This window comes from Geotrypetes seraphini, chromosome 5 (genome assembly GCF_902459505.1).
Source record: "Geotrypetes seraphini chromosome 5, aGeoSer1.1, whole genome shotgun sequence".
Taxonomy (NCBI): Eukaryota; Metazoa; Chordata; class Amphibia; order Gymnophiona; family Dermophiidae; genus Geotrypetes; species Geotrypetes seraphini.
Genome location: NC_047088.1, coordinates 99203775 through 99222001, shown reverse-complemented (window position 1 = coordinate 99222001; position 18227 = coordinate 99203775). Strand labels below are relative to the sequence as shown.

Here is an 18227-nt window from a genome sequence, read left to right as displayed (position 1 = left end):
CCGCGGGAGCGGACTGCTGGGCATGATGGACCTATGGTCTGACCCGGCGGAGGCACTGCTTATGTTCTTATGTTCTTATTCTGATCCAAGTAAATTATACATTTACAAGGATAACGCAGTTGAAATTTTGCCCCCCAAGTTTTAACTTTCTCTTTCAAATCCAGGAATCTTTTCCTTCTTGATTGTGTCGTTCTTGAGACATCTGAGAATATAGAAATCATGCCATCCATAAAGGAGACTTCTTTCAACCTAAAAAATAGGCAAAGAAGTGCTTCCTTGTCTTGTAGAAATACAAATGTCACAAGAAGCATTGATCGAAGTACTACTTCTTCTTCTGAGGTCTCCAATAGTCTAGATAAATTCATATGGCTTAGGTCCACATTAGATTGAACAACTTCTGAAGAAGAAGATTTTTTAACAGAAACAAGTATAAAGTATATTTTATGTAGAGGAGGAAGCCCATCTTCAGGGTATTTAAAGACTTCTTTCAAAAATTTATAAAACAATTCTTTTGGGGACATTGTAAGTGTTTTTGGGAAGTTCAAAATTCTTAAATTCAACTGTTTAGTATAATTTTCCATATTTTCCATTTTCCTCAAAAACACCAATTTGTCCTGAATAATTAAAGTACAAGACTGAACTCCTTGAACCAATGTTCTAAAGATTTAACCTTTTCCCCTTGGGCTTTTAAATCCTCTTCAAACTTTTGTATGTTCACATTTTGATTTTGGACAAGTGGTAAGATTCCCAGGCATACCTTTTGAAGGGAGTCCAGTGCAGACCAAATTGATTCCAAGGTGATTTCAGCAGGTCTCTCAAGGGTTGAAGAGTTGGTAGTGCTCCCTGGACTGCTGAAATTACTGTAGCCACCTGCTGTAAAGATGATCCAGCCGGGGAGTCCTAAGAAGCCAGCAAGCCCGAGAGCTCCGTAGACAGCGTAGCTTCCGTTGTCTGCGTTGCAGCCAGCATTCCCCTTTCACCCGGCTGCAAAGGAGGTGCTGGTCCCGCAAGGCTGAGCAAAATCTCGCTCCCCAATGCCGACGCTTCCCTTGTGTTTGGCTCAGCGGGAACGCCCCAAGGCGAAGATGCAAAAAAAGTGGTGATGGCTCCCTGCTGCGGAAAGGTAGGCTTTGGCGGTCGGGCTACCGCCACTCTACCCCTTCTTTTAGGCATAGCAATATTGAGAACTGGTAAGCAATTTTAGCAGGAGCTGAAATCGCCACGTCCTGCTACCAAGACGCCATCTTGAATCATTTCCTATAGGGGGCCTTTTATCAAGCTGCGGTAGGAGTTTAACGCGTATAATACCGCACGTTAAACTTCCTGCCCGATAGCCACTAATGCCTGCATTGAGCAGGCGTTAGTTTTTTAGCCGGCCGCGGGGGTTAGCGCGTGATTAAATGTCTGATGTGCTAATCCCGCTAGTCTGGCATCTCTGTCTTCTTCCCTGTCAGCGTCTTCTCCCACTCTCTCTTCCCCATTTTCCTGCAGCATCTTCTCCCCACTCTCTGTTCCTCATTTCCATTCAGCATCTTCTTCCCACTCTGTCTTCCCCATGTGCTTTCAGCATCCTTCTCCCCCCCCCCCCTCTGTTTTACCCTGTTTTCCTCTCCACCCCACCTTTGCTCCCTTTCTCCCTCCCTGCCCCTTACCTTCGTGGTGCTTTCCCCTCCCCCCCCCTGGCCCGGACAATAAGCCCGGTCTGACAAACCTCCTTGCCCTGTGGCCGGCAATTTCTAAACTGCCTTCTTTCAGCAGCCAGAGCGTTGTAGTTGCATATGGCTGCCGTAAAGGTCATCTCTGATGCAACTTCCGGTTGCGTCAGAGATGACTTTTACGGCAGAAACACGCAACTTCAACGCTCTAGCTCAGGGGTCCCCACACTTTTTGGCTTGCGAGCTACTTTTAAAATGACCAAGTCAAAATGATCTATCAACAATAATATTAAAAAACCACAAAGTTCTTATTCGGCATATCTTAATAAACAAAATAGAAAACAATTTTCTAATTTAGAAAAAGAAGTAAAAATTTTAGAATCAAAATTAATAGAAAAATGGGAATATTCTATTCAACAAGAATTATTAAAACTTAAAGTAAAATACAATGAAATCTCATCAAAGATGAAAAGGAAAGACTTATTCTCCCAGCAGGCATTGTATTACGGAAACTCAAATAAGTCGGGAAGAATAATGGCAAATTATCTTAAAGCAAAAAAAAAGAAATCAAAAATAATTGCTATAAAAGATGAAAATAATGTCACATTAACACAAATTGAGCCTATCTTAAAACAATTTCTAAAATTTTATAAATCTCTTTATTCTTCCGAGACTTATTTAAATAAAGAAAAAGAAGGTTTAGAATTCTTGAAAATGTTAAAGGGTCCAAAAGTTCCTGAACATATAAAACGAAGTTTGGAAAAGCCAATATCACTAAAAGAAATAGAAACAGCATTGAAATCCCTTAGAGTTGGATCCGCTCCAGGTGGTGATGGATATACAGTAGAGTTCTATAAAACATTTCAAAATTTTCTATTACCCTATTTATTAAATCTTTATCAATATCAACTTAATAAAGGTTGCATAAACGGCACTATAGCAGAATCTTTAACAATTGTTTTACCAAAGCCAAATAAAGATCCCACTTTGGTTTCAAACTATAGGCCAATATCTTTAATAAATGTAGATGGAAAAATATTAGCAAAAATACTTGCGTTAAGATTGGCTATTGCTCTTCCCCATATTATAGGTATGCCTCAAACAGGATTCATAACTCAAAGACATTCATCTCATAATACCAGATTAGCATTTCATATGTTATACTTAACAAAGAAAATGAATGAGCCTACTTTTGTTGTTTCTTTGGATGCAGAAAAGGCTTTTGATAGAGTAGAATGGACATTTATATATCAGGCAATGGAATGGTTTGGTATAGGTTCTGGATTCATACAAACATTATATAGCTCCCCTTCTGCTAGATTATATATTAATAATACGTTTTCAGAAAAATTTAATCTACAGAGAGGAGTTAGACAAGGATGTCCCTTGTCTCCTTTACTGTTTGATATAGTTTTAGAACCCTTAATATTAGCAATCCAACAAGTAAAGGAAATTCAAGGTATACCTCATTCAGATAAAGAATACAAAATATCAGCTTATGCTGATGATTTATTATTATATTTGAAGAATCCAGAATCTACCATTCCATATTTGCTAGAGTTGATTGAGAAATTCGGAAAATTTTCAGGATACAAAATAAATTGGAACAAATCAGAAATTCTTCCATTAAATATACATTGTACAAAAGGTTTATTTGATACATTCTCTTTTGTTTGGAAAGAGGATGCTACTAAATATCTTGGAATTTGGATTTCAAAAGACATAGATGACACAATGAAAATTAATGAAAAATGTTTATTACAAAAAGTGACAGAGATGTGTGAACAATGGAATCCTTTACATTTATCTTGGTGGGGAAGAGTACAAACGATTAAAATGATGATCTTACCTGTAGTTTGTTACCAAATGGGAATGATACCAGTTTTCTTTCAAGAATCTTTTTATACAAAGTTAAATAAAGTATTGACAAAATTTATTTGGCTTGGGAAAAATCCCAGAATTGCTTTAGTGTCATTACAAAGACCAATTGCGGAGGGAGGGGTAAATTTTCCCAATTTCTATAGGTATCATCAAGCCTATATTTTACGTCAAGGTATGTATTGGATCCTCCCAGAGCCCACTGATAATATTCCAGATTGGTTCTGGCTTGAATGGAGACTCATATTTCCTTTACGTCTTAGTCATGTAGTTAGTATCAAAATGCCATGGCTATACAAAGAACATAAAATATTTATGGATACATGGAAAACTTTAAGATATATAAGTAATCTAAATCCTATTCCAATTAGCAAATCAACAACTCAAACAATTTGGCTAAATCCCAAGATCAAAATCGGCGGTTTCAAAATAATCTGGAAAGACTGGATGATAGCAGGTATTCGCATTTTAGATGATATAATAAAAAATGGAAAGTTGCTGGAGTTTTCACAATTGCAACATAAATTTGATCTTAAAAAAACACAATATTTTAAATGGTTGCAATTGAAGCAATCCATTCAGGTAGGGTTCCCTGAATGGAAAAATCTTTCTAATTATCATAGTTTAGAATTCATGTGTTTCCAGATTAATTCAACAGGTCATGAAGCTGCACAGTGGTATAAATTAATATCAGAATATATAAATAAAAAACCAAAAAATGGTCTTAGAGACATTTGGAGCATTGAGATTAAGCATCAAATTACTGCATCTCAATGGCCACAATTTTGGTCTTGGAGATTAAAATGTACGGTGTCAGCATCTATGAGACAAACTTGGTTTTTTCTTTTACATAGAGCTTTCTGGACCCCTGTTCGATTACAAAAAATAGATAGCTCTAGGTCAAATAGATGCTGGCACTGTCATGTTGAAATTGGGACATTAGACCATCTTTTATTCTTCTGTCCATTTATCTTATCATTCTGGAAATCAATTTGGCCCCAAATAAATAGGATGTTGGAAAATCCGGTAGCCTTGACATATTATTTGGAACAACTATGAGAGCAAGAAGTCAAATATCATCAAGTAATAACAAACTTCTATTTATTTTAACTGGAATAGCAATACAACAAATCACATTCAATTGGAAAAAACATGACAGACTAAATTATACATTCTGGTGGAATTCTGTATGCCATATATACAAAATGGAGCTTACTATAGCAACACAAAAAGGACAAATAAGTAAATTTCAAAAAATATGGAGACCATTAACTGAATATTGTAAAGAATGATTACTTTTCCCATGTATAGAATTTGATTAGAAGAAAATGAGGGGGATCATATTTCTAAATATTATATAATATATTAATACTTGATTATATAATATGAAATATGGAAAGAATAGCTTTTAAAATTTTATTCATGTATTACTGTATAGAAGGGAGGGGGGAGGGGATGGGATATTATTATATAAACTAAGAATTATATAATTTTAGATTTTTGAAATATTAGTATGAATTTTATATTTCTGGATGTAACATATGAAAATGAATAAAGATTTCTCATTCTGTATTATTGATAGGGAGGGAGGGAGGGATGGGGGATTATTATATTCAATAATAATTATATAAATTTTGAATCTCTTGCATAAAATTATAACTTTATAAAATATTGATTTTCTAAAGAAATGTTAAATTTGATATTAATTCGTGAGTTAATCAAGTGTGTTATTCAAGTTTATAATGAATTTATTTAAAACACTTGTTGTAACATAAGAAAATGAATAAAGATTTATAAAACAAAACAAAAAAAAAACCACAAAGCACACTGTACGCTGAGAAAATGTTAATTATCATTCCTATTCTGGGGTTTTTTCAATGAGGTCAAGGCAGATGACTCTATGCACTAACAACCATACAAAAATAGACAAATACCCCCCTCTCTTTTTACTAAAGCACAATAGCAGTTTTTAGCGCAGGGAGTTGCGCTGAATGCCCAGGGCTGCTCTCGACGCTCATAGGCTCCCTGCGCTAAAAACCGCTATTGTGGTTTATTAAAAGGGGGGCCATAGTGCAAAATATAGACAGCAGTTATAAATTCAGACACATTTTGATCACTAAATTTAAAATAAAATCATTTTTCCTACCTATTTTTGGTAATTTCATCAGTCTCTAGTTGCACTTTATTCTTCTGACTGTGCATCCAATCTTTCTTCCCTTCTTTCAGCCTGTATGCTTCCTCTCCTCCAGACCTCATTCCCTCCCCCAGCTTTTTCTTCCTCTCTCCCTGCCTCCCTTTCTTTTTTTCTCTCTTCATGCCCCCTTTCTTTTTCTCTGTTTCCCTTCTTTCCTTCTGTCTCCCTGCCTATCCCCTTTCTTTCTCCCTGCCCTCCCCCAAGCCATTGTCGCCGCCATTGGGGAACAGCCTCCCAAGTCACCACCATCGGGTAACATGCCCTAAAGCCGCTGCCGCCCCAAGCTCTCCTTCCCTGCGTCTTCCCTACGTCGGGCCGACCAGCATTCCTCTCCCAGATGTCAATTCTGCCGTCTGAAAGGAAGTTCCTCCCAGCTAGGCAGTGATTGGCTGGCCCAAACTTCCTCTCCGACGGCAGAATTGACATCGGGGAGAGACAGACTGATCAGCCCGGTAGAATTTTCCAGACCTGGCCAGCTGTGCACCCCCCCCCCTCCCCAAGGCTGCACCCGGGGCGGACCTCCCCCCCCCACCCCCCTTGGTACGCCACTGACTTATTCTGTCATGGTTCTTCCAGTTACTCATTATTAATTGAATGGCTATACCTGTCATGATCATAAATATTCGACTCTTATATTTATCTAGAGTGGGTTTCACATGTAATATCGTTCCACAAATTATAGCCTCATATGATAGTGGAACGTTCGAATCTAAAACTAAATTTATTTGTCCCCAAATTGACTTCCAAAATATAAATATAAACGGATAAAAATATAGCAGATGATCCAAAGTCCCTATATCAATATGACAATGCAAGCATATATTAGACTTAGAACTACCTTTTTTATTTAATCGAACTGGGGTCCAAAAAATCCTATGTAACAAAAATAACCATGTTAGCCTCATAGATGCTGACGCTGTATATTTAAATCTCCAAGTCCAAATTCGTGGCCACCGAGACACAGAAATATACTGTTTTATCTCTATGCTCCAGATGTCTCTAAGACTGTTTTTTTGTTTTCTGTTTAAAAATCCAGAAATCAATTTGTACCACTGGGCAGCCTGATGTCCTACTAGATCAGTTTGGTAGGAAAGGATCTGCAGGCTAAAATAAGTTTTTTAAATTTTTCCATTCAGGAAACCCACACTGAATAGCCTGCTTCAAAAATTAAAAATGATTGTTGCAGTTGTGAAAAATCAAGCAGATTTCCATTAGATATAATCATCTATTGTTCGAATTCCTGCCTGCATCCAGTTCTTCCAAGCGATCACAGTTCCGCCTATTTAAATCTTAGAGTTTAACCATAAGGACTACAAAGTAGATTTCATAAAAGGAACATCTGTTAATTTATCAATAAATTTAATTGTTTTCCAGGTATCCAATAAAAATCACATTGTCCTTAGCATAACTAGGTATTTTAATACTTAATACAGTATATGAGATAGTCGCATCGGAGACATGATTTTCCACTCCAGATATAACCAGTCTGGCTCCAAGAGCTCAGGGAGGATCAAGTATATACCTTGACGCATTATATAGGCTTAATGATACCTATAAAAATTTGGAAAATTTACCCCACCCTCCACAATTGGTTTTTGTAGAGATACTAAAGCGATTTTTGCTTTTTTCCCTATCCAAACAAATTTTGTCAGAATACCATTTAGTTTTTTGTAAAAGGACCCTCGAAAATAAATTGGCAACATACCCATTTGGTAGCAAATTACTGGCAAGATCATCATTTCGACCGTTTGAACTCTCCTCCTCCAAGACAAGTGTAAAGGGTTCCATTGCTCACATATCTCCGTGACCTTTTGTAATAATGATCTTTAATTTATTTTCATCGTATTTTCCAATGTACTTTTAATCCATATCCCTAGATATTTAATACCATCATCCTTCCAAATAAAAGGAAACTCATCAAATAAACCTTTTGCACAATGTACATTCAATGGAAGAACCTCTGATTTAGTCCAGTTTATTTTGTAACCAGAGAATTTTCCAAATCTGTTAATCAGATTCAGCAAATATGGGATGGTAGATTCAGGATTCCTCAAATGAAGCAAAATATCATCTGCATAAGCAGTAACTTTGTATTTGCGACCTGCATAAGGAATACCATGTATCTCCTTCGCTTGTTTAATAGCCAACAATAAAGGTTCCAAAACAATATCAAACAGCAAAGGAGATAACGGACACCCTTGCCTAACTACCCTCTCCAAACAAAACTGTTCAGAAAAAGTATTATTTATATATAATCTGGTAGAAGGGGAACTATACAAGGTTTGAATCATTTGCATAAATCCAGAGCCAATACAAAACCATTCCATTGCCTGATACATAAAGATCCATTCCACTCGATCAAAGGCCTTCTCTGCATCTAATGATACAGAGAAGGCCGGATCCTCTATGTCTTTAGTCAAATTTAGCATATGAAAGGCCAATCTAGTATTATTTGAAAAATGTCTATGAGCAATTAACCCCGTTTGGTGAATACCAATAATATAAGGGAGAGCTTTAGCCAAACGTAACAAAGACGTAACTTCTAATAACTGGAGTTAGCTTCCTCCCCAAGACACAAGCACTGGATATGCTATGTTGTTCATATCACTGGACTTTTTATATGCTTTCAATCTTGTGGATCATAATATACTATTCTGATATTGGTCTACAAGGGTCTGCTTTTGATTGGTTTGATTCATATTTGAATGACTATTCATTTAGTATGGACTGAAAGGGAAACTTCTTGTCCTTGAACTCATTTTCTGATGGGGTAGGGCTCCATATTAGCATCAGATCTCTTTAATATATTCATGTTGCTATTTGCTACTCTGCTACAATCATTAGATTTTATTGCATTTTTATATTTGCGGATGATATACAATTGTTGGCTTGTAAATATAGATAAGAAATCTGGCAGATCGATCAAATATAGGAATGCAAGGACTTCTGCTTCTTTGAATCATAAAGCACACAAAAATGAGAAAATGGAGCTTAGATATCAAGCCTTCTTATAGAGTATTTACAGGATCAGCCAAATAAAAGTCTATTATACAAATAGCACTTATATATATTGCTTCAATGTATTTAATTGTTATAATTAAAAAATATATCAAGCAGTATCTAGAGCACTTATCTCAATGCATCTAACGAAGACCTTCATTTCACATTGGCTGTTGCATCACAAACAGGATGATCACAAAAAGGGTGATCTTCAAGCCACAGTGTAGGACTTAAGGCAATGGAAAGCAACTATTAAGAAGACCCCTGTTGCAGCAGGTATAAACGCTATGGCTAATTTTTTAAAGAAACAAGGACCATGGAATATAAATGTTGCCCTGTAAGTTTTAGTCTGGTTTTGAATATAGCTAAAGAAGAAATCTGATGCACCAACTCAGGGAGTTGTTTCCAGGCAAATTACATTACATTACATTAGCATTATGAATAACTAATATGCCCCAGAAGGAGTTCAATGTGATTTACAATTTAGAAGAGCCTGGCCATATCCAGGGATACATTATTTCATTAGGGTTCATGACACAGATAATGTTTATGTTTATTAAAAAGTTTTAACTGCACTTCGGTTTGGCAACAGCAAGGCGTACAAAATATAAAAACAAGAAATGAAAAGAACGCCATTGTAGGTATATGATTATGGCATAAGGTTTGAAGAGAAAATTGGCTAAATCTGAGAGGATGGATTGAGATATTGGGTTTTACTTCTATTGCTATCACTGGAAGTATAACCCAGATGTCTCAATCCGTCCTCATTTTTCTGGAGACACATGGTAACCCTACTATATCTGGGTCTAATTACAACCACCATTTTTGGGAGAAATTAGTGTATTGTAAAAATCTTTGGCATATTTTTTTTGTTAGTTTGGTTACATGATATTTCAATAAACTCGTGAACTTGATTACTCCTGCTACATGCAGGGACTCTAACCAAGTGTACACTTTACTGCTTATCCCTAGAAAGTTTAGGATCAGTAATAGGAGTTGATGGTCTCTCACACCAAATGCACTAGCTAAGTTGAATTGTAGTACAGTGCAAGGACATGTCCAGTGCCTTTACATGTTCTAGTGCTGCCTGATTTAGGAAAAAAAATTTCGATTTGATTTCAATTTGGCCTATTGAATCAATTTGTCAACCTTTTTTGCACCAGGGACTGGTTTCATGTAGGACAATTTTTCCATGAATGGGGGGGAGGAATTCAAGCGAATAATAAAACTACACAAAACACACTCTTTTTCCCCTCCCAGGGTGCATCTCTCCTACCACCGGTACTGCCTTATCCAGCATTTCTCCCTGTCTCATCATTCAGACCATATCCAGCATCTTTCACCCCTGCCCACCAGCCCATATTCAACTTTTCTCTTTGTATCATCCCTCTCCAACACCATGCCACATCTCTCCTTCCATTGTCTCCACCATGTCCAACATTCCTCTCTCCTACCATGCTACCCACGACTAACCCAGAAGCCTTTTTTTTCCTCCCAAAGTCTGATTCTAGTATTCTTCCCACCTTCTCCACCTCCTGGAGGCCCCTCTTGCATTTCTTTCCATCTGTCCCACTGTTTCCTCTCCACCACTACATCCAATATTTCTCCCTCTCATCTCTCTCTTCCCCATGCATCGGTACTTTGCTCTTCTCCCATCACCATGTCCAATATTTCTTTCTCTCTCTCCCTATGGCCAACAATTCTCTTTTGTCATTTCTCCATGTGCACCATCTCTTTCCCTCTTGCTCAGACACCCATGCCCAACAATTTTCCTTTTCTATTCCCTCCCTCACCTCAGCATCTCTTTCCCTCACTCCCTCCATTCTTCCATCCTATGTCTCAAATTCATGCTCTCCTCCCTCTCTTCATTCTGTGTCCCAGTAAAACCCAGTATCTCAATCCATCCCTCTCTTCATTCTGTGTCCCAAGTTCATGCCCCCTCTCTCCTTCCTTCCTTCTGTCTCTCCTTTGTCCAAAATGTGTGTTCCCTCCCTTCCTTCTGTCTCCCAATGCGCTTCCTCTCTCATGTCCCAAACACGCCCCTCTTCTTCTTTCTCTCCCTCTTTTCTTTGTCCCAAGTTCGTGACTCCCTCCCATGGGTGTTTACTTGTTCTGGCTGGCTCCCTCCTCCCAGCTGCACTTCTCTTCACAAAGCTGCGGCTGACCTAGAAACCTAGAGGGAAGGCTTCCGGGTCAGCTGCGGGCAGAGTGTAGGAGCCACTGCTCATGGCTTTGTGAAGAGAAATGAGGCTGGGAGGAGGGAGCTGGCCAGAACCCGTAGACTGCCTGTAACGTAAATAAAATAAAAATTTCTGTGTGGCCTGGTTTGGCACAGCTCATAGCCCAGTGGTTGAAGACCCCTGACTTACACCATATTGGCACTTATGCAGGCAACTTACAATTTTACACATAAAGTTTGTGTCCTAATCATGATCTGCCCATGCTCTAACCACATGCAAAACTCTTTGCAGTTATGAGCCCTAATCATTTTTGATATTTGCATAAACCAGCACTTTAACATTTATCGTGCAGAAATGTCTAAGTCCTCATTTTACAAAGCTGAGGTATAAACATTTCACATGTAATGTGGTCATGACTTTGGAGGTACTGGGGTGGGCAAGTTAATTGATGTTTAATTCACATTTCAGATGAAGGCTAACTCCTTAATTCTATAAAAAGTGTTACAAATTGCATGCAAAAGTTTGGTTGCACTCCCAATTTGCGCATGCCGTTTGATTGAATAATAAGCCAATTAGTCCTGATAATTGTGATCTTAACAAGCAATTGTTGATGCTAATGGAAGGATGTTATACAATAAGGGGCTCATTTTCAAAGCACTTAGATACACAAAGTACCATTGATTTCTATGATACTTTGTATGTCTAAGGGCTAGATTCAGTTTGCGACCCCTGTGTGACCAATTCACTAACCTCTCCTATGATCTGCATCGAATCTGTGCATGCAAATGAGGAGAAATGCATGTAAAGTAGACAGGGACGCGATTCACCAACCAAATTTTTAAAACTGACTGGGCTGGCCGATCAACCTAAGAAGCGACTGCTGGGGACCAGTCGAAAATGTCTTTCCAACTCTCCATCTCCATTGAAGCCCTGCTCTCTGCTGTCCCCATATCTCTCCTGCCTGCTTCCCCGATGCTCTTCCCCGGATGTATCCTGCCTGCTCTGCCCAGAAACGCCACCCTGCTCTGCCCCGATGTTTCCTGCCTGTTCTGCCCCATATCACTGCCCTGCTCGTCCCCGGTTTGCTTCCTGCGCCCCGAATCTCTCCTGCCCTTCCCTGTACCGCGAGCCCATGGTTTTAACCCGCGGGTTAAAACCATGGGCTCTCTGGGTTACAAAAAGTTTTAAAAAAAGTCATGGCTCAGAGGGGTCTTGACGCATGTGCAGACCATCTAAAGATGGTCTGCGCATGCGCGGGATTGCACACTAGCGATCCATGGCAGCCAGATGAGGGCGTTCCTCCGATCACCATCATTTGAATTTTTATCATTAGTGAATTCATCGGGCCTGCTGGGATCGGCCACGGATCGCCTCTGGAAGAAAGGTTAGTGAATCTAGCCCTAACATAGAAACATAGAAGATGACGGCAGAAAAGGGCTACAGCCCATCAAGTCTGCCCACTCTGCTTACCCACCCCATGTCTATGCCCTAATGCCCCAATTTTCTTATCTTGACCCTCGTAGGGATCCAACATGGGTATCCCATTTATTCTTAAAGTCTGGCACGCTGTCTGCCTCGATCACCTGCACTGGAAGCTTGTTCCAATGATCAACCACTCTCTCTGTGAAGAAATACTTTCTGGTGTCGCCATGAAATTTTCCGCCCCTGAGTTTGAGCGGGTGCCCTCTTGTGGCCGAGGATCCCTTGAGAAAGAAAATATCATCTTCCACTTCGACATGTCCCGTGAGGTACTTAAATGTTTCGATCATGTCTCCCCTCTCCCTACGTTCCTCTAGAGTGTAGAGCTGTAATTTGTTCAGTCTCTCTTCGTACGAGAGACCCTTGAGCCCTGAGATCATCCTGGTGGCCGTCCGCTGAACCGATTCAATTCTGCGCACATCTTTACTGTAATGTGGCCTCCAGAATTGCACACAGTACTCCAGATGAGGTCTCACCATGGCCCTGTACAACGGCATTATGATTTCAGGCTTTCGGCTGACGAAACTTCTATTGATACAACCAAATATCTGCCTTGCCTTAGATGAAGCCTTCTCCACTTGATTGGCAGTTTTCATGTCTGCACTGATGATTACTCCTAAATCTCGTTCTGCTGAAGTCCTAGTTAAAGTTTCTCCTTTCAAGAAGTACGTCCTGCATGGATTTCCGCTTCCTAAGTGCTTTTAAAATGAGCTCCATAGCGTGTAATTTAGTTTTACTATTCTGGTATGTAGATGTTATTTTGGTAGATGTGTTTATGGTTTGTTATTTTGTCATATATATTATTTTGTACATTGCTTTGATTGTAAGCAATTTATACATTTTTTAAAATAAATAATTTGAATCAATTAAAATTTACATGTGTATTTTTAGGTACGGGGATTGACGCGCAGTTTCAAAAAGGGGTGTGACCATGCTAGAATCATGAGTGAATTAGGGGCATTCCTCCAGTGTACACGCATGGTTGTAGAATAAGGGGGTTCTGCGTCTAATTTAGGCATGGGGATATGTACTACGTTTCAGTTGGTGTAAATGGCTGCACCTAAATTTACATGCGATTCTTTGGGCCAAGCACTGTTCTTTAGGCACCATTTATAGAATACGAGTAGTTAAGAATTATACCTACTACCAAGCATGTTTAGAATTTCATAAATGGCTGCTATTGAGCAACACTCCATTGGAGGAATTTAGAGGGTTGCCCCCTTTAACTCATCCCAGTGGTTTTTGTCTCTTCAAATGCCAGACTGGCAAGGGAAACCAGTCGCTGTTACAGCACTGGGAAAAAGCACATTTATTTTGAGGTTGTTTGCACAGTTTTATCCTCAGCCACACATGACCAGTATGGATGTTTTTTTCTATTCAGACTTCAATAAGAGTAGTTGCTGTGCTGGGATTTGGTCTACTCTAGATGTAATGTATCAAAGTCACCAGGTAAAGATAATAGTAAAATGACAAGATAAGTATTCACTTATTTTTCATCTTCATGATCTCTTATCTTTTCCCTGCAAACTTCTTCTCCACCCCCCCACCCTTTCTCATACTTCTTTGTGTGTCAAGCTGTCTATATATTCTTTTCTGTCTTGTCTTTATATGTGTGTATTAGTGCTGCCCGATTCACAATTTGAATCGATTCACCGATTCATTTCAGGTGAATTGATTCAAATCGATTTACCCCGCTAAAAAATCGGCCTCCCGATTCATTGACTGACCCTCCCCACTCGCCATCTAAAGCAGGAGCGGCAGCGCTGCCTTTTGCTGGCCTGCCACTTCTGCTTTAGAGGGCGAGTAGGGAGGGATGTAGGGAAGTTGCTTACCTGCTACTGTGCTCTCCGTCTTCCCCCTGGCCTCCAGAATCAATCTCCCTAACTTCGGCAGCCTGCAATAAGATCGCTGGCACTAGCGATCTTTGCAAGCTGCTGAACGGCTTCGGAGCGTCTTCTCTCTGATGTCAGAGAAGGGGCGGGACCGCAGCAGAAAGAAGACACTCCAAAGCTGTTCAGCAGCTTGCAAAGATCACTAGCGCCAGCAATCTTATTGCAGGCTGCTGAAGTTAGGGAGATTGATTCTGGAGGCCAAGGGAACAGCAGGCCTTCCGGAGGGGGGGTGTAGTCCTTCGGGGGAGGGGGGGTGCAGCCTTCCATAGGAGGGGGGTACAGGCCTTCAGAGGAGATAGGCAGGCCTTCAGAGGAGATAGGCAGTCAGGCCTTCAAAGGGGGGGGGACAGGCAGGCAGGCCTCCGAGGGGATGCAGGCCTTCGGGGGGATGTAGGCCTTCAAAGGGGGGGACAGGCAGGCAGGCCTTCAAAGGGGGGAACAGGCAGGCCTTCGGGGGGATGCTGGCCTTCAAAGAGGGGAGACAGGCAGGCAGGCCTTCTGGGGGAATTCAGGCCTTCAAAGGGGGGAGAAAGGTCTTCAGGGGGGACAGGCAGGCAGGCAGGTCTTCAGGGGGGGATGTGGGCCTTCGAGGGGGGTACAGGCCTTCACGGGGAGGTGCAGGCCTTCAAAGGGGGGACAGACCAGGGGAGGGGGGCCCTGGTGTAGAAGTACACGGAGGGAGGGAAGGGGGGGTTCAAAGAAACATGCATATGGCGGACTTTGGAGGGGAAGAAATAATGGGTCTGAAAATAGAGGGGTGGAAGAGAGATGATGGACAATGGGATTTAGGGAGGGAAGGAACAGAAAGGGAGAGAAGTTGGACACAAGGGATGGTGTGGAGAGGGGATAGAGATACTGGATAGGAGGGTAGTTGGGAAAAGAAAGGGAGAGATGGTGGACCCTGGGGTGGTGGGGAAGGAGAGAGAGATGCTGGATGAAAGGGTAGTTAAGAAAAGATTGATCTGTGGATGGAGATGAAAAAAAAAGAAAGATGCCAGACCTCCGGGGGAGGGAAGGGAAACGGAAGGGGAGGACAGAGATGGCAGATGGATGGTTAGAACGGTGAAAGAAGAAAGAAGGAGACCCTGTCAAGCAAGTTATCAGAAGACAACCAGAGCCTGGGACCAACAAGATTTGAATGAACAGACAACAAAAGGTAGAAAAACTAATTTTATTTTCCATTTTGTGATTACAATATGTCAGATTTAAAACGTGTATCCTGCCACAGCTGGTGTTAGACTGCAAATGAGAGCTAGGATTTAAGAGAGAGAGGAAAAATCTTTTTTGTTTGTTTATTTTGTTTACACCATAGCACCAGTGTGGTTAAGAGAAGGCAAAGGGGGTGAAGAGGCTATAAAAGGGGTGAAGAGGCTATAAAATAAACCCATCAAGATGTTTGAAAAAACACCCAAATGGGCAGGGAAATCGAATCGAAAAACCAATTCAGTAGGCTGAATCGAATCGAATCAAAATTTTTTTTCCTGAATCGGGCAGCACTAGTGTGTATACGTGCATATATCTGCACGAATGCATGTGTGAGAGCTAAACTTCTTCTATATGATTTTGTCTGTATGTGTCCTTTTCTGTCTCAAGTGTGTGTCAAGCTGCCTGTTTATCTTTTTCTCTCATGTGTGTCAACTTGGGAGTTCTGATTGACAAGTCGATGAAGCTGTCTGCGCAATGTGCGGCGGCGGTGAAAAGGGCGAACAGAATGCTAGGAATGGGATCACAAACAGATAGGAAAAGGTTATCATGCCGCTGTACCGGGCCATGGTGCGCCCTCACCTGGAGTACTGCGTCCAGCACTGGTCGCCATACATGAAGAAGGACACGGTATTACTCGAAAGGGTCCAGAGAAGAGCAACTAAGTTGGTTAAGGGGTTGGAGGAGCTGCCGTACAGCAAAAGATTAGAGAAACTGGGCTTCTTCTCCCTCGAACAGAGGAGATTGAGAGGGGACATGATCAAAACATTCAAGGTACTGAAGGGGATAGACTTAGTAGATAAGGACAGGTTGTTCACCCTCTCCAAGATAGGGAGAACGAGAGGACATTCTCTAAAGTTGAAAGGGGATAGATTCCGTACAAACGTAGGGAAGTTCTTCTTCACCCAGAGAGTGGTAGAAAGCTGGAACGCTTTTCTGGAGTCTGTCATAGGGGAAAGCACCCTCAAGGGATTCAAGACAAACTTAGACAAGTTCCTGCTGGTAGTGCTACTCTCAGGGTGCTGGTCTTTGACCAGAGGGCCGCCGCGTGAGTGGACTGCTGAGCATGATGGACCACTGGTCTGATCCAGCAGCGGCACTTCTTATGTTCTTATGTTCAGTCTCGTATATGTGTGTGAAGGAACTGCCTATATATCCTTTTCTCTCTCATGTGTATGTGTGTGTCAATTGCCTGTACTGTATATCCTTTTCTTTCTCATCTGTGTGTATGTCAACCGCCAGTATATCTTTTTCTCTCTCATTTGTGTGTATGTTTATAGCCACCTCTATATCCTTTTCTCTGTGTGTGAAACTGCCTGTATATCCTTTTCTGTCTCATGTGTGTGTCAAGCCGCCTGTATATCCGTGCGTGTGTGTCTTTTTATATTTTCATATACAGTACTTTGTCTCTTTCTGTTGATTTTCAAAGATTTACAGATTCAATAGAGATACAAAGGGGACATGCCTAATACTATACAACCCTTGTGTTCACTGATATGCCTGTCCCTTATCAGCCCACCCCTCTATGAAGTCTCCTGGCTGCTCCTCTCCATCCCATGCCCTATAACAAGGGTGTCAAAGTCCCTCCTTGAGGGCCACAATCCAGTTGGGTTTTCAGGATTTCCCCAATGAATATGCATGAGCTCTATTAGCATACAATGAAAGCAGTGCATGCAAATAGATCTCATATTCATTGGGGGAATTCCTGAAATCCCGAATGGATTGTGGCCCTCGAGGAGGGACTTTGACACCCCTGCCCTATAGAAACAGCTGGAGGGCTCAGAGATCCCTGAAAACAAGAAGTAAAAATTACTCATTAAAACTTTTTAAATCTATTTATGATATTGAAAAAGGAGGTCGTTTTCCCCACTGTTAAATCAACATATGCATCTCTCATTCCTTCTCCTCCACTCTTCTGTTTCTATAAAAGCTCCCCTGGGAAACTAGCAGCTCACAGGACTCCAGAGACAGACGGCAGAAGAAGTGAATTATACCTCCTGCATGACTGATAATCTTCTCTATCCTTTCTATTTCTCACTGGCTCAGTGAGCAAGAAACGGAACACAAGCTGGCTTCAGAAAATGTAATGATACAGAGAAGATTAACTTGTCCTTGCTAAGGGATGAGACACAAATTTGGGAAGTACTCTATACTTTTAACAATGTCAGATAGGAATTATCTTGTAGGTGTTTGAACAATGCTAACAATCTCTGACTCTGAAGCATGACCTTTTATGTTCCACCAAGATAATGGTCATGAGTGTTGATAGAAATGTGTAAAATAAGTTAGAAAATCTGGAAGCTTTGCTCTTTGTGAATCAAAACTCTCCTGGGCCTTCCTAATCTTTTCTTTATTAACATTGATTGAATATAGAAACATAGAAAGATGACGGCAGATAAGGGCTACAGCCCATCAAGTCTGCCCATACCATTGACCCATACTGTTGAGATACCTCATAAAACCATAGAACAGAAATGTATGTGACCAAAAGTAACTAAGCAATTTAGAGAGTTTAATTGATATACACATGAGATATTGAACAGGCCTGCATACTTTTTGTAAAAAAAATGTTTATTAACCATCGTATTGATGATAAAAATTTTGTTTAATGCAAAATGCATACAAGGAAGGATTCCGAATTAATGGAGTCTACTTTCTGGAAAGTGTGGTCACCTCTGCACGTGGATTTCAAATAATCCTTGGAGTTCCTGACATGTCCTGAGAATTTGGCTTGGATAGGAACTAA

General features: G+C 40.5%; 1 pseudogene; it reads left to right on the top strand.

The window, feature by feature from the left end:
• The first annotated feature begins 17537 nt into the window (after positions 1–17537).
• LOC117361687 lies at positions 17538–17638 on the top strand (annotated as a pseudogene).
• Positions 17639–18227: the final 589 nt, after the last annotated feature.